The 15,158-nt window shown below is 26.9% G+C and overlaps 1 pseudogene; it reads left to right on the plus strand.

The window, feature by feature from the left end:
- Nucleotides 1-5,943: 5,943 nt before the first annotated feature.
- On the plus strand, nt 5,944-10,064 carry LOC129309872 (spermidine hydroxycinnamoyl transferase-like; annotated as a pseudogene).
- Nucleotides 10,065-15,158: the final 5,094 nt, after the last annotated feature.

Here is a 15,158-nt window from a genome sequence, read left to right on the forward strand (position 1 = left end):
TTTCTCCTATTTAAGTAGGCACGCACATCCAGGTAAATTTGGGGAGGCTAACTTTACCTCTCAAAGTAATGAATTAAAAAATTTAAGGAATAATAAATTGATTTTATTTATTAATAAAAAAATAACTATATCCACCTAAAATGTATTCCTTTAAATAATAAATTTAAATAAAGTTTAACTAACTAAAGTTGATGTAAGTGAGAGAGGCTTTTGTCATTTAAGCAAGTGGATAAGAGTTCAAAACTCACCTTGAAAGGGATCTATCCATTGCTCTCACTACCTTGAGGATGATATTTAAAAGGCAGGACCTACTCATTATGCTTAAAAAAAATTTTCAAAGTTAAAAGTAAAATCTCCTAAATACAATTAATGTTAAAAATTTTAACATAATATATATATATATATATATAATGTAGGAAGAATGATGCTCTCACTACCTTGAGGATGATATTTAAAAAGCAGAACCTACTCATTATACTTAAAAAAAATTAAAAAAGTTAAAAGTAAAATCTCCTAAATACAATTAATGTTAAAAATTTTAACATAATATATATATATATATATATATAATGTAGGAAGAATGACGAATAAATCCCTCCAAAGTAGAGAAATAATAATTTGGTCCTGCAAAATGTGATAATGCCATCAAAGTCCTAAGGGACCTAATTGTCATTAAATTTTAAAAATACCCCTTAATTTTAAAAAGTGCAACAAATTTTTTTCATTCACAACTTTAATTTTGAAATTCACAATCCTAATTCAACAAATGACTAAAGTGGTTTAGACAATCACTATTCTCTCTCACCATTTTTCTTCAATTAGTAAAATGCAACAAATTAAGGTTTTTATACACAACTTTAATTTTGAAATTTACAACTATAGTTTAGTAAATGACTAAAGTGGTTTAAGCATTCACAACTTTAATTGTCTCACTATTTTTCTTCCATCAGCAAAATACAATAATTTTTTTTTATTCACAAGTTTAGTTCAGTAAATGACTAAAGTGATTTAGACATTTACAATTTTATTTTACCATTTTCTTTGCTTTTTGAAATTAAGGGATATTTTTGTCATTTCATCAAAAAATTTAATGATAATTAAGTCTCTTGAGACTTAGAAAACATTATCACATTTCATGGGACCAAATTGTTATTTCTCTATTTTAGAGAGATTTAATTGTCATTCTTCCTATAATATACCACGAGCTGAGTGGGATTATTGGATTAAGTTCAAGATTGACCTTATATCCAACCCAACCCAATATGCCAAGGGAGATTTGAAGTGTCACATTTAATATCTGACAGTGCCTTGAATGTGATTGCCTTTACTAAAAGGATGTTTAGTGGGTAACCAAAAAAATTACTAAGATTATATGTATGAATCAAGAATGCAAACCACATACTCTCTATGCTTTTAAATATAAAAGAAACTTGTTCTTATTTATAAGCAAAATTACAAATTTAAAGAAGCACTTATCATATTTTTTTTTAAATTATCCCTTATAAACTCAATGTTTATTTTCATTAAATAAAATTATTTCATTAATTCAAGCATAATTATTATATTTAACAACTTTTTTAAACTATATGAATTAATTATTTTTTTATATTTAAAAATAAAAGGAGTATTTATAATAGATTTCATAGGAGATGGTAATATCAATGATTGATACTACTTCTCTTGAAAGGTAAAAAAATTATTGTATGCCTTAAATTTGTCAAACACATTTCTCGAGACGGTAGAATGAAAAATAAGCAATACCCGCACCCCCATTTCTAATAAGGCATCTTTTAAAAAAAAATTTAGTTTTTAATATAAAGGATTTAATATATATTAATTATATTTTTTAATATTACTCTTATTTAAATTTATTAATCATGATAGAGAATATAATGTAAAATTTTTAAATTTTCATTTAAAGAAAAGGTAAAATTAAATGCTTATTCTATTTTTAAAGTAGTTAATAACTTAATCACCTCTTATCCATTCAAGTGTGATAATTAAAAATATTTTATGATAAAAAACTAGAGAGAGCACTTCCTATGCTTAGTATTATAAGACATTTTTAAATGAATTACACTTTTCAAAGAACTCGCTAATTGTTTTTAAAATTACTCTCTCTTTTTATGTTTATTCTTATTTATTAGAGTGTTTCAATTAGAAAGCTTTAATAATTACATTTCTTGATAAAGGTATTTTTGAAATATTATACTTTGAAAGATTCAAAATGCTTTATATTTTAAACATAATGCTTTAAAAAATATCTTATAATATTAAGTGGATGGAGTATTATTTATTATTCTTGAATACTGCAAGGCTAAATACTCATTTGGGTTGTATTTAATATTTACAAGGTATAGAGAGAAATATTATATTCTTTTTGATCCTATTTGCAAGTTGTGTCATTAAAACTTGATCACAAGTACTCTCACCCTTCATTTGACTGTTGAAGAAAGAAATTATATCATTAAAGTATATATATTTAGGAGAGATAAAGTTAAAAATTTATTAAATTTTAAAAGAAAATTAATGCATTTTAATGTTTTTATTGGTTTAAACAAAAAGACATGTTAGCCGAAGCTTATAAATTAATTTTTTTTAAAAAAATATATTTTATTAAAATTGGTAACGAATATAAAGATTTGGAAGATGGATATTGATATAGATAAATTAATGAGCAAAATATCTTGCGATCATATTATACAGGCCAGGTTCCCACCAAACAGGCATCCACATTCCATTGATGAGCACAACATGCTCATCATCTCAAAGGCTCATATGCACGTGCACCCTTAATTTTATCATCAATTGATCCCTACTGTCAATTTTAAATTTATTTTTCATTATTTCTAATATTGCATTATTAAAATAAAAATTTATAAAAAATATGAAATTTTTAATATTAAATATAAATTGTCTTTGGTGCTTAACAGGGGATGAATATCATGTTGCTTATTTTAGCTAATGAAATATGGATTATCCAAATTTAAATCTTTTTATTTTTATTTTATATATTTCAAAATTTCTTAATAAATTTATTTATAATCAACTTAGTCAGTACAGATTTTATTTGGACTATCCAATTTAATATTATTTTTTTACTTTTATAAATTGACTATTCAAATTGACTCTAAACAATATAGATATAATCTAGACAATTTAATTTAATATTAAAATTTTTTATGATTTTTATAAATTAATTATTTAAATGTATTTTGGATAGTATAGATTAATATTAAGATTTTTATATTTTTTTAATTTTTTATTTTAATAATACAATATTAAAAATATTAAAAAATAAATTTAAAATGAATGATAAGGATTAATTGATGATGAAATTAAGAGCTCAAATTAGCCATTAAAATGATGAGTACAGAACGCGTCAATGCGGAGTATACAAGACAAACCCATCCTGTATTATTGCTTTCTCTCTGCTTCCCCCAACACACAGACACACACACGCTGACACACGCGTGCACCTATAACCGAATCAAGAGATGGAGACGAGCTAAGTATGGAAATGAAATCACAAATGAAGTCTTAATATAAGTTTGTTTGGTATTATAAGTTTTAGATTCTTTAGAATCCTAATTTCAGCAAAATATTTGAAATCTAATTCCATCTCAAGCTCCATGAAATTTGATTGTTTCTCTAAAAATAAAATTTAAAGCCACTTCTACCCTCATCAATGCCAGTCTCCTCCACCCTCATCTATCATCATTAATTTGCTCCACCTTCACCTACCTCCAACCACCCGCCTTCAACTCCATTGTTAAAACTCCAACTCCAACTTCAACTGAAGGACATGTGACGATGGCTAAGGGGAGAGATGAACATGAGAGAGATGAAATTTTTAAAGGAGTACTTTAGTCTTTTTATATTTTAAATAAATATATATATATTAAAATTAAATCAAGATTTTATTTTCATATTAAATATAATGATCTAATTTTATTTTAATTTTAATTTTAACTTTTATCATACCAAATGAGGCGTGATATCTTGGAGGGAAAAAGATTTACACGAAGAAAAAGGAAGATGCAAGTGTCGGCAGCAACATAAGATAATAAGATATGATAGCCAGTCTCTATTGTCTTTGTCCCTCTTCCTTACCCGGCATGCCGAGGCTAGAGCCGTACGCGTTTATGGGATTTGGATTCCCTGTTGTTTTTTCTTTTCTATGATACTGCGTCTAATGTTTAATAATTACCTGTTCAAAAAACACAAAATATCTTTAATCAAATTTTACTTTCAAACTAACACAATTTTTTTATATTTATCTTTATTTAATAAATTATATCATTTTAAAATAAATATAAAATAATTTATTAATTAAAAACACCTTAAAATATTAAAATTATTTTATATTTTTAAATATTTAATTTTTCAAAAATATTTTATATTTTTTAACCGAGGGAGTAATTACACAAGCATTAAATGTTTAAATTTTAATTAAATTAAATATTATTAATTTTTTTATTTTTTTTTGCTTATGAAAATAATTGCTTTCAACAAAGATTTTAACTCATATGGTTTTCAAACTAATACAATTAAACATTTTTTATTTTTTTATTTTAAAAAATAATTTTTAAAAAAGTCATTTAGCAAATACTACTTTCAATCCTCGTTATAGGATACTTTTAATTATTTCACTCATTTTAAAAAAAGTTAATTTTTTTTCTTGATATTATAAAAAAGTGAGATATATTTTTACTTTTATCTTTATTTTTAAATGATAATATAACTATATTAAATACTTTCATATTAATTAAAAAATAAAAATTAAAAAAATTAATTATTATAAAATATTTTATATTTTAGATCAAATATGAAAAAAATAATTCTTTTAAAAAAAAAGGAGAATAAACTAAAACAATTTGCCATTACACCACTGACCATCATCACGAGTGCACCTACCGTTATTATTGGCTACCATTGAACACTACTGCTTACTCTACTCACCAATGGTGGCCTGTATTGGTTGATTGTGGCAGTTAAGTTAACCATGGTTGATAGTGGCTAGCTGCTGATAGTGGTGACCCATTATTGACCACAGCGGTTAACAATAACTGTGATTGGTTGAGGTTGGTGAGGTCCAGTCACTTTCATTCTTAATCATAGAGGGGATCACCGTAATCATAACTTCTCCCTACAATGCAAATATAATGATTTTTTTAAAAAAAATTCTTATATTACAATATACTCTCAATTTGTCTAAAATATACTCCATTCATTTAAAAATATAAAATATTTTTAATTAAATTTTACTTTTAATAAAATAATTATTTATTTTTAAATTAACCCTATATTTTTATGTTTATTTTTATTAAATACCCTACAATAAATATAAAATCATTCATTAATATGGGCACTTTAAAAAAAACAATGATTATATTTTAAAAAAATTAAAAATATTTTATATTTTTTAATATTTAATTTCTAAAAGATGCCTTACAATTTTAAATGGGGGAGTTGCAGTTTTTTAAAAAATTTGCATTCCAATAAAGTTTCTATTTTCATAAAAAATATATTATTTTTATCTTTAATCTCAATTACTAATTATGATAGTGAAAGGTAATTTTATACAATGATCCAGGTCAATAAATCCAAGGAGTAAATGAGAAAAAAAAATTTATATGTATTCAATTGCTTATTTTGAATCAAGATTAGCCAAGGTAAAATTTTTATATTTTGGAGATAAAAGCAATATTTCACATAATTTTAAGAGAAATTTAAGAGTTGTTTTTACATATTTTAACTTGAATTTGTTTTAATAAAAAGACGAAATGTGAAATGTGTGACAAAATTACAATAAAAAATGAATAGTAAAAAAAGAAAACGAACGCATAGCTTCCAGATCCTTCATATATCCACTTAGCAAATCAAAATTTGATATATATTCAATCTTCCTCGCAAATTAACCCCACTTTCCACCCACAACTATTTACTGTCGCCCCCGCCACCAAGCTTTTCACTTCCTTTCCCCTTAAAGTAATCTTCGCTGTTCTTCGCTTGCTGTTTATAAAGGGTTCTGAACTTGACATCAACACCACTTTGTTTCTGCTTCGTCTCAGATATCAGGTATGCCACTTATAACATGTTTTGATTTCCTCTTTTACTCACTATTTATGTATTTAAGGGTTTTTTGGCCAAAATTGATTGACACGATGACTTTAATTTAAGTACTTAGTTAATCATATAGAAGAAAATGAACATGCCGACAGTGACTATCAAAGGCTGCTACGACGTGAGACCTTGCGAACCAACGTGGATTGGAACCATGGCCTTATCTGAATGGGATCAAACAGACTGCGTGACTCACATTCCCATCATCTACTTCTACCGACCATCAAACACTTGGCTTTCGCCGCCATCCGCCATTGCTGATACCTTGAAACGCTCTTTAAGCAGAGTGTTGGTGCCGTTTTATCTCTTGGCCGGTCGTTTGCAGTGGATAGGCCATGGACGACTTCAGCTTCAGTGTAACGCAATGGGGGCACGATTCATCGAAGCTGAGTGCGAATCCAACATGGATGACCTCGAAGTCGGAAACTCATCGTCTCTGTCTTATCAACCCGATAGCCTTTTCCCATTCATAGATTACAGCCTTCCAATTCATGAACTGCCTCTCTTACTGGTTCAGCTCACAAGGTTTAAGTGTGGCGGCATCAGCATCGGCATTGCAGGTTCTCATGCAGTTGCTGATGGACCAGGTGAGGCGTCCATATTTGTCATTATATTTGAATCTACCTCATATCATTATCATTGTGCATGAACAGTACAAACGTTTTAATGAAGAACGCACATGCTTCGTAAAGTATATTATAATTATAAAGCAATTTTTAAGGAATACTCATCCGGTCGTGTATATTAATTACTTTTAGGAGTATAATGTGATTCACTCAATAGAATTACTTTATTTTAAATAAAAATTTTTAAACTACCCTTAAAAAACAAAAGAAAAAAAGACAGAATAATAATATTATATTATTTATTTACTTTTTGCTTTTTGTTTGAGGGTTAACTTTGAAATTTTACTTACTTTTATTCTTTATACTTTTATTATATTGATATTGATGATATTGATAAAAATAATTTATAAATAAAATTAAAGAGAGTATCATATTAAAAAAATATAAAGTATTTTTAGGAGAGACTTAGAGTCCCAAAACATAGGACACTTTAAGAAAAAATAAAATTTTATTAATTATGTTTTTTCCATATTACCCTTCATGTTATATTATGATTAATGACGGATCTAGAAAAATAAATCAATGGGGGCATAATTTATACTTAAAATAAATATGTATATTTTTTATAAAAATAATTATATAGATAATTATATTTTTATATATGTTAATAAAATTAAATATTTAAAATAACACATAAACATAGCATTAGAATAACATAAAATACTCTCTTCATATACATCATCATGTTTTTTAATTATCATTAAATAAAATTTATATTCACTCACTTAAAAAATGTAAGACATTTTTAATTAAATCTCATATCAATAAACTAGTTAGTTGTCTTCAAACTAACACTGTCTTTTCATATTTATCCCTATTTAATAAAGTTTTTTACTTTAAAATAAATATAAAGTGATCTATTTATTAAAAGAACTTTTTAAAAATACATTAATTACATATTAAAATATTAAAAATACCTTACATTTTTTAACATCCAACACCTAAAAAATACTTGAGGGAGTATACCTCTTTTGTATGGTAGATAATTTTGTATACAAAAACCTCTTCATTTTCTTATCATCATTTTGCCTCCAAAGAAATTACATGTTTGAGAATTTTTTCATAAACAATTTTTTTGAACTATTACTTTTCCATCATAAAACTATTGCTATTCAAGGTTATATATATATATATATATATATAATAGTTTTAGATAATAAATTTTCTAATGGGATAAGTAAATTTTTATAAGGAAATAAATGAAATTCTTTTAAAGTGAGGGGCAATTAAAATTTTTTTTGAGGGGGCAAAAAAAATATAACCTAGGTCATTTTAAGTAATTTTTTCTTGAGTTGTTGTGGCAATTGCTCCCACTACAGAAAATGTGGATCCGGCCCTAATTATGATATCTCTTTAATATTCTTTCATAAATAAAATACTAAATGAAGAGTTTTTTTAAGAGTTTATTTTTTTATTTTAAAAAAATAAGATTGTGAAATGTATTTAATTAGTTTTATTAGTATGCATGATTTTTTCTAAAATTATTTTTAATGTCAATTCATAAGATAATAGTAATGATAAATAAATAAGAATTCAAAATCTAAATAATTTAACTCATATATTATATATAAGTCGTTTAACCTAAAACCTTAGGATTAACATAACTTGTGTAGAAATAATACTAATTAATTTAAGGGTTAAATAACAATTTAACCCCTAAACCATAGGTTAAGGAGTTTCTCGAACATTAAACTCATTTTTTGTATAATATTTTTAATAAACTTTTGAAAATAGCACAATGTCAGCTCTTATCATTAAAAAAAAGTTAAATTTGACTATCAATTAATTAGAAAATGACGGCATAGAACCTCAAAAATTATAGGAAAGGGAAAAAAATGTTGGTCCTTTTTTTATATTTTTTTGAGCCTTTGTTTGTAATTTTAGGTCATTTTCTGTAATTTGTTGATCTTTTTTTGTCATTTTTTAATCAACCAATTAACTGTCAAAATTAACTTTTGTTAATAGAAAGGGTTACATTATACTATTTTCAAAAGTTTAGGGAAAACATTGCATCAAAGATAAGTTAGAATCCCAAATACTTCTAAACCTATAGTGCATAGTTTAAACTGCCATTTAACCTTGAATTCAACATTGTTATTATTAATTATAGATTCTGATTTGGAAGCTAACCCAACTTATGTTAATTAAATTAGCTGGCGTGCACTTCATCTCTGAATGGGCTAGGCTTGCAAGAGATGAGCCTCTAGAAACACCTCCATTTTTTGATCGAAGTGTGTTTTCGAGCCGGGGAACCACCATTGGCGTCACCACCACCAAGCGTTGACGATTGCCTAGAGTACAAGAACTTGCCGTTATTGCTTGGTCAGTTGGACAATTTAGAGGAAGAAAAGAAGAAATTCACAAGAGCAATGTTGAATATAACCAAATCTCAAATGGAGCACTTGAGAAAGACGGCAAACGATAGCTGGACAGGGAAGGATAATAAACCCTTGGCTCGTGGGTATACTCGGTTTGAGACAGTATGTGGACATATATGGAGAATCGCATGTAAGGCGAGAAGGCAAAAATGGAGCAACCAACGGCATTAGTTATTTGTGTTGATTTAAGGAATCACATGAAGGCTAAACTACCAAGAGAGTACTTTGGTAACGCAAATTTAAATGTAATAGCTCGAAGTCTGGTTGGTGATCTCATGTCAAAGCCATTGGGGTTTGCTGCAAGTAAAGTAAGAGAAGCCATTGAGAAAGTAACATACGAGTATGTTAGGTCTAGTATAGAGTTCTTAAAGAACGAAAAAGACCTAACTAGGTTTCAAGATATCAATAAAGAAGAAGGGCTATTTTATGGAAACCCTAATATTGAGCTAGTAAGTTGGCTAACATTGCCTATGCATGGATGTGATTTTGGATGGGGAAAGGAAGAATTCATGGGGCTAGGATCTCATGGGACAGAAGGAAGTTCTTTGCTTATTTCTAGTCCCAAAGGGGATGGTTCTATTTTGATTGCCATGTGCCTCCAAGAATCTCATATGGATGCATTCAAGAAGCATCTTTATGAGGACATAACCACTCACACACAAAGTCAGATTGGACTGCCTGCAGCTTTATGAAATTTATTTATCATCAATCAAATATTAACAAATTGTGGGAAGATGAAGAGTAATGTGTGCGCAATTGCATTGTGTAAACACAATCTCGGACACAAAAAGTGATGAATATTATATATGATTTGATTTAGGCTTTGTATTGGCTTAGTATCTGAGATTTATGTTTAGCTTTAAGTATTAGTTTAATATAAATAAAATAAGATATCTAGATTAGTTAGATGTCTTATTATCATTTTTTTAGGATAGATTTATGATTTGAATTTGATTATTATTATTGTATTATTTTTAAGGCTCTATAAATAGAGCTAAGTTTTCAGTTGTATTCAAAATAGATTAAATTTTAAGCATTGAATAAAGAGTTTATATTTTCTCAACCTACTTTCTCCTAAGGGTGTTCAAGGGATAGGACGGGATCGAGACACCCTTATCCTTTGTCCCATCCCAAAAAAAGATTAAGATTGAATTTTTATCTTGTGTCTCATTCTGTTTCAAAAGTTATTCCATCCCATTAGGAATCGGGACATCCGTTGTCTTATAAATCATCAAATAATGTAAGAGAAAGATCTGATTAATAACATTTATTAAAATTTTAAATCATATAATTTATTAAGTTTAAAATTAAAATAATACAATACATAAATCACAATAATTTAAAGTCAATTATTAAATTACATGTAAATAAAAATTATTAAATAGATAGATATAAGAACAAATTATATTAATATAATTAATATATTATAAAGAAAGATATTGCCCTATTTACTCTATGTTATTAAAATTATCAATATAAAAAACTTTAGTTTTAAATAAGAATTGCATGTATTGAAATTTAATTGATATAAGTAATGTAAGTATAAACTATATCAATATAATTAATATATTTAAATAAAAAAATAATATATATATATATATATATATAATATTCGAGACGGGATGTCCCAATGGTAATTCCATGTCTCGCCTTGCCCCAAATTTCTTTCACATCCTATCTCGCAAAGTACGAGACTCGTCCCGATCATATCAAGCCAATCGAGATAGATATAAACTGAATACTCCTACTTTTTCCTCTCTCTCTTTGCCTCATTTCTCTCTTTTCTCTCTTCACCTTTCCCTGATTTCACATTATAAAGGTTGCCAATAAGTAAGCAGGCTTATCTAATAATACTTTCTCCATTCTAAATTATAAAATACTTTTAGATAAGATTTTATATAACAATAAACCTCAACAATTTTAAAAATATCTATTATTTAATATATTGAAAAGAAAACGAGACAAAAATTAATTATAAAGAGAGAAAGGATAATATTAAAATTAGTGCAGTTAATAAAATTTTAATCTACTAAAAATATTTTATATTTTGAGACGAAAAAACTTTTTTTAAAGTATTATATAATTTAAGATGAAAGGAGTATTTCTTAATGAAGTATGGTACTCTTTTGATTGTGTGAATTATTAAAGAACACCAAATTGCATTTAGGATGATTTTATTATAGTTTAAATTGCTTGTGAAATTTATATATAATATATATATATACTCCCTCTGTTTAAAAATATAAGGCATTTTTAATCAAATCTCACCCTTTAATAAAGTGGTTACCTACTTTTCAACTAACTCTATTTTTTATATTTATCTCCATTAAATACTTTATAATAAATATAAAGCCACTATTAATAAAAATACTTTAAAAAAAAAGATAATAATTATATTTTAAAATTAAAAATATTTTATATTTTTTAACATTTAATTTTTTAAAAAATATTTATATTTTTAAATATAGAAAGTGTTGAACTATAGGTAAGACTTTTAATATTCAAAAGGTGACGAATGAACGTGTTAGGTTTGCGATAAAGTTGTTGAAGAATCAAAAGATAACTAACAAAGTTTCAAGATATCAATGAGAAAGAAGGGCCATTTTATGGACATTTGTATCTTCAAATATTACTTGTAGAAAGATAAAGGCGATGAATGTGCGTGCGCTTGTGAGTGGACGCACGAATGATTTTTGGAATGGCATTGAATGCGATGCGATGTGTTTGGAAATTGTAATGGCAATAAAAGAAAACAGTTTTGGCGTTCCCCACAAAACCAGAGTCCTGTGTCCTCAAGGTCTGACGCTCTGACACAGTGACACTAGGAACCAGTTTCGGCTTTGACGGTGGAGAGAAAGAAAAGGTAAAATTTCATTTGGGGGACCTTTAATAAGAGATAATAAAAAAGCGAATAGTAAATTTTTAAAATTTCACTAAAAAATTCATACAAAATTTTTTAAAAATTTATAATAAAAATAATAAAATTATCCTTATTTAAATAAACAATATAAATAATTTTTATTTTTATATTTTATATTATTCATTTCTCACATTACTTATTTATAACTTTAGTTTTTTTTTTATTTCATTTTAAGTGTTGGTTCATGATAATATGACTTGTTTATTTTATACTATATAATGTTTATTTACTTATAGAATATTTTTTATTTTTTTACTTTATTTATTTATGAACCTTAGAATGAAATCAACTGAAAGCAAGATAATAAATAAATAAAGTAGAGAAACGAATATCATTCTGTTAATAAATGAATAACATATATTATAAAAATAAATAAATTATTTACATTATTTATTTAAATGATAATAATTTTATCATTTTTATTATAAATTCAAATGAAATTCAATACAGATCTTTTAATAAAATTTTAAAAATTTTAAAAACTTTTTTTTCAGTGTCTTTAATCAAGAGTCCCTCGTTCAATTGTTTCAAAAGAAAAGGAACAAAAGCGTGATAAGTGATATTTGACTTTATCAACAAGCATCAGACCAAGACCTGCAGTTTCTGCAGCATCAGTGTCCACACGGAAAGAGCGTGAAGCCAATGAAAAGCCAAACAAACATTTCGTTCGCCCGACACCAACGCTCCACCCGTGATATGGGAGATACGGGTTCGAGCTAAGAGTGAGAATAATGATGGATGCGTGTGTGTGAGTTTTTACTTAAGTGGGTAAGTGGGTGTTATCATATTGATAATTATCCTTTACAGAAAAATTCCAATGAAAATAGACATGGGTTTTCCAAATTTAAACATTTTAATATATTTATGTTTTTATTTAAATTTATTAAAATAAATTTTATAATTTTTTAATAAATCTATTCATTATTGATTTAAGCAGTATAAATTAATTTGAATAGTCTAATTTAATATTAAAAATTATTTATAATATTTAAAAACTGGCTATTTAGATATACTTTAGATAGTTTAGATTTAAAATTTTTTACTTATAATTTTTTAAAAAATATATTTTTATGTAAAGTAATTTATAAAAATAATCATCAATTTTTTTAAATGTTCTGTTATATATCAAAACGGAGAGAAAAATATATATTTTTACATATTAATGAGACTTTTTAGTATGTGTGCACTAATACTAGAGGTTAAATATTTTGAAAAGGATATATGGAGTAATTAGTTCTTAAACTAAAATCTGACAACTTGAGCTACTAAAACTTGAAAAATCTAAGTTAGTGGTCCTTAAACCTCACCCATTTCAACTGAATATATAACAAAATTAATTATGAACTTAAAACCATATTTAAAAAAATCCAAAAACACTCATTATTCATATTAAATTCAATTATAAACCCAAGACTTTGATCTTTAAAAAAAAAAATCTAAAGCCCCTTATGAAGATATTATTCAAACAGCGAGTATCTTGTAGTTTTTGGCATCTTGCTTTTGTAAATTTCATTTAAATTACTGTTCTATGCATAGTGAAAATGCTGTTCTTTTTAGAATAGAAAAACATTTAATATTTTGTTATATTTTTTTATAATTAGAATATAAAAGCCCACAATTGTGTAGGTGGATATAATTTATAGTCCCACAAGTAGATTAAGTACTCCCACCGTCTCATTTTATAGACATTTTTTAGAGAGATTCGCCATTGAGAATAACAAAATCTCAGATAGACCAAAGCACTTGAGAAAGATGGCAAAAGATAGCAGGGAAAAAAGGGGAAAAGCCCATGGCTTGTGGGTTCACTCTGTATGAGACTATACGTGGAGAACTGCATGCGAGGTTAAAGGACTCAACAAGAAGCAACCAACTTCATTAGTTAATTATTGGCATTGATTCAAGGACTCGCTTCAAGCCTCAATTACCAAGAGAGTACTTTGGCACTGCGACTTTTGATGTGATGGCTCAAAGCGGGGTGAACGATCTCATGTCAAAACCATTAGGGTTTGCTACATGTAAAGTGAGGGAAGCGATTGAGAAGGTGACGAACGAGTATGTAAGGTCAGGTATAGAGTTATTGAAGAGCCAAAAGGACCTAACAAATTAAAGCTTCAAGATATCCATGAGAAAGTGCCTCTATTTTATGGAAATCCTAATATTGATGACGTAAGTTGGCTGACATTGCCCATATATGAGCTTGATTTTGGGTGGGGGAAGGAGGAATACTTTGGCTTAGGATATAATATATTGGATGGGAATTCTTTCCTTATTATTCCTATATGTGCCTCCAAGAGGCTCATATGGAGGCATTTAAGAAGCATCTTTATGAGGACATTTTCATGAAAACGTAGATATGCAAGAAGACAAATTAGAGTATACTACATGCAGATGCAGCTTCATGAAGTTTTTATAGTACTTTAAATATTAATTATCGAAAAATAAAGAGAAATGTGTGATCTAGTTTGGCACACATGAAGCTTGGCAATAAGTATGCATGCTTATAAAGTTTATTGATGAAGTGTTGTACTAATTTGATGATAAATGTGAACTAAAGAATGGCATGGGAATAGAAAACATCCAACATTGTGTTGGGAGTGATACACTTTGGTCCATTGTCCAAGAAAATACTTTATCTTATGGGCTTTAAAAACACCAAGCTAGCCCATTTTCACTTGGATTAATTTCCAGTGAAAACATCATATTTCAGGCTGAATTCTACCCAAAAAAAAAATCATATTTCAGGCTGAAGTAATTAAGATGTTTCAATTTAAAAATACTACCCTAGAGAATATTTCATTAATTGCCAGAAAAAAATTTAGAAAAATATCAAAATAAAGTAACTTGTCAGATTTATGTCGCACCAACAAAAATACAGGAAGATGACCTCTCCACTTTTTTTTCCTCTCCTTTTTCTCTCCATTTCTCAATCATTACCATTATCACCATTGATTTTATTTTATTAAATAAATTTATTTTAATCATAAATTTAATAAATGATAATGATTGACAAATGGAGAGAAATAAAGGAAAAACAAGCGAAGAGACCCTTCACCGCCAAAAATACCAATCATTTTGGTAGTGGGTATAAAGTAGGCATGGCCCATGCCA

Source organism: Prosopis cineraria, unplaced genomic scaffold (assembly GCF_029017545.1).
Source record: "Prosopis cineraria cultivar Desert tree isolate PC_DT_omini unplaced genomic scaffold, ASM2901754v1 PC4, whole genome shotgun sequence".
NCBI classification, from domain to species: Eukaryota; Viridiplantae; Streptophyta; class Magnoliopsida; order Fabales; family Fabaceae; genus Prosopis; species Prosopis cineraria.